Raw genomic sequence first — 3,750 nt, forward strand, 5'->3', positions numbered from 1 at the left:
GATTTACTATATAAATGAAAAAGATGGGAAAAAACAAAACAATAAGAAAAATTACGAACAATATATCAAACCAAACTAAGCTAACCAGAAAAAAATTCAAAAAGGAAACAAAAAAAAAGAATTGAACTAAATTTTCTCAGTTGGAACAGAGCAATAGAATGTCGTCAACTCCGTTCCTCTAAGTTGGAAAGTTATTGAAAGGGGATCGAGATCATGTGAAAATATCGAATAAATGGACTCCAAAATCTTCGGATTTAAGCGACGGATTAACAGTACTGTCGTCCCGAAATTAATTTTCCCCTTCTTTCTGCTGTAAGTAACACAGTGCCACGGGGTCGATTCGAACAAATACCTTTATTAGCAGTACACCGCTCGGAAAAATTGTCTTCAGCACTCAATAAGACTCGCTTCCCGAGTACTCCCCGCACAAAGGGCAGACAGACATTTATAGAGGAATTGTCACGCACATCCCATGCATACGGCGCCGCGAGTTTCGGTCAAGCTATAGACATCCAGAGACAGCTATCACACCTCTTGTCTTAGTATAATTGAGTTATAATCAAGGCATTCAAACGCAGGTATCACTTTTAATTGTTTAGACCAAGCCTCCACCTCGATGTTAATTACACCCAGTATCGCAACAGTCTGACATAACGGAATGGTCCATTACCCGAAACTAAGGCAGTTGACATCGTTAACATTCCAACTTAACTAGTGGGTCAGCAGCTTGCTAGTCCTTGTTAGAGAAATATAAATGCATATCTATCTATCTATCTATCTATCTATCTATCTATCTATCTATCTATCTATCTATCTATCTATCTATCTATCTATCTATCTATCTATCTATCTATCTATCTATCTATCTATCTATCTATCTATCTATCTATCTATCTATCTATCTATCTATCTATCTGTCTGTCTGTCTGTCTGTCTGTCTGTCTGTCTGTCTGTCTGTCTGTCTGTCTATCATCTATCTATCTATCTATCTATCTATCTATCTATCTATCTATCTATCTATCTATCTATCTACTGTTTACCAGTTATAGGTATGGTTGCAATTCTTAACCATTCACTTCCTCATTCCCTCCTTTTTATCATTTCATGATAAACTAGATCGGCACTGAGAACGGGGCAGAGAGCTTATTAATAAGAACCTTGCAACAGGTATTTAGACAGGCCAACACCACACAGCATACTATTATAATCACGATCAGTCCCACAACTCCATGCAGCAGGTATGATGCCCATGACCCAACCAGTAGCCACCCCAACCAACATGTCCCTCCTGTTAATCCATGCCTAAAGCTATCTACTTGCTTCTGAATGCCCTGCATGGCATGGGAGATGTTGGACTCGTCTCTCACGTTTGTCCCCAACTATGGCACATACACCTCCTTGCTGAGCCAACTGGTAGTCCACAGCATACCGGGTCTGCCGGGTCTGCCAGTTCCCGGTTCACTGCCTTCAGGCCCTCCATAGTACCGTTTCCCAGTGCAGCCATTCCACAAATAAGGTAGTTCCGGTTTTTGCGGCTATAGATCCTGCCGAACCCCCATAGAGAGAGTACTCAAGAATCCATAGCCTAACGATGCTAAGGCATATACCAATGACATAGGATCCCTCCCATCCTCACAGAACTCCTCACTACCTGACCCCACAACAAGTCTTCGTCGGACATGAGCCTTCTGGTGGCAGGGGACCGTTACGGGTCCGATCGTTCCCATTGCAATCCAGGCTGGCAGAGTGGGGGTGGCTGTGGTGTAAGTGCCATTAAAGAGGAACACATACCCTTCCTTAGCCTGTAGCAGGTTACATTACCCGACTGCCGTGGACCTGGCATTTGAGAATACCAAGAGATCCCAGCAACATCTCTTCCATGCTCCCTCAGGATATTCTCCCTGGTTAGCCATTCTAAAGAGACATTAGACAATCTCACATGGGTCCCGTTCCCTTCCCCACAAACCCATCGCTCTTCTGCAAGTAACGTAACACAAAGAGTGGCAGCGCGCTCACGGGCTAAACCACCCCCCCCCCCTTAAACCCGCAATCCCTCTCTGTACAGGTAGTGGCGGCACATGCTATCGTACGCTGTGCAATCGCTAGCCGACAACCCCACCCTTTGCCGGTGAAACAGTGGGAGAAGGACTGGTGGTGGGCTGTACTACTAGGGTCCTGTTACTGTTCCTTGCAATCATTTACCCAGTAGCACCCTCCTGTAAGTATCCCGTCTGCTCCAACATACATTGTTTTTGAAAATTCATACTTAAGAGGCCCTGGGGCTCCAGCTTGGTGTGCAGCTACAGAAAGGACTTCCACTGACTCTGCCAAGGGGTAGCAAACTGTGCGATTCCCACGTAGCTGCATATGTATTTTGCAAAACAAATTATCCTGTGACACCCACACAAGTGTACTGGTAATGGTAAGGATTCCGAATTTAAGAAGTATTATCTTTCCTCCGGTGGCCATCGTTTACTGTCGCTCAGATGAATGCAGCGTTCCTGGCCTTTTACTTTCACGGCTGTCGGTGTTTGGAGTAGTATGTGGAAGGGGCCTTCGACCAAGGTCCCAGTTCAGGGCTCTCCCAATCCCGTATCAGTACCGAGTCTCCGATTTCCAGGTCAGGCAATTCCGTGTTCTGCCGTTCGGGTGTTTAAAGGCACTCTCCACCTGTGAATGAAGAAACTTTAAAGAGGACGTAAATTGTCTGAAATACCTTTGTGGTTCATCCCCAATGGTCAACCTGTGTGTGTGTGTGTGGGGGGGGGGGGGGGGGGGTTTGGGTGGCGGTGTCCCATGATGTTCTTCCCGGACGCCCACAGACGATTTCGGCAGCAGATAACCCGGTGGCCGAGTAGGGGTGATTCCCGCTGATTGAGGGTGGTAAGTGCAGTGGAACTGCTGTTCGATATGCAGTGCCTCGCACAATTCCTTATTTATTTTCCCCGACGAAGTGGGGGCCATTGTCAGAACTTATCCGTCGGGGTCTCCCAAACCTTGGTATAACCTCTGTGAGCAATAACTTTACTACCGTTTAGGCCTTATTGTTGGTGGTTGGAAAAGCTTCAATCCATATACTAAATACATCAACAATAACTAGACAGTACTTGTAACAATGTACACTGCAGTAATTCAATAAAATCGAGTTGTATACATTGAAAGGGACCACCTGGAAAGGGGGCCTTGCCTGGGTGCACCTTCACCCCTTTCCCAGCGTTGGTTTGTTGGCAGATCAAACACGACCGTATTTTGCCTTGTGCTGCTTCCTCCAATCTGGGGTGCCACCAGGAACGTAATAAAATTTTACTCATTCCCTCCTTGCCAAGGTGTGGTGTCAGAATGTAGGCAGTCAATAAGCATTGGTAACAAGAATCAGGTATACATACTTGACCGACTGGAGTAACCCAGAGGCCGTGTGGCGCAGAGTGCGAACACCCGTGCGCCTTCCACATTTGCTTTTTCTGAGTCAGGGTCGTCCCCCTGTAAGTGCTGCACAGTGACCATGTCTGGGGTGCCCGGCTTTGCTATCTTTGGCTTGAAAACAACTGCTTGTTTTTACACAGTGGAAACGATTTTAGACCCCTGGGTGCTGCCAATTTCTCTTCTGTAGTCTGCCCTGCTATTGTCCTGGGTTACTGGGGAGGCATCTGAGGTGAAAGTAGCATTTAATGATGGCAAATTTGTTTGGGAGGAGGATGGCTTGGAGGAGGTTCCTTACAAAAGCCGCATTCTGTATGGGGCTACCTGTAG

This window comes from Pristis pectinata, chromosome 18 (genome assembly GCF_009764475.1).
Source record: "Pristis pectinata isolate sPriPec2 chromosome 18, sPriPec2.1.pri, whole genome shotgun sequence".
NCBI classification, from domain to species: Eukaryota; Metazoa; Chordata; class Chondrichthyes; order Rhinopristiformes; family Pristidae; genus Pristis; species Pristis pectinata.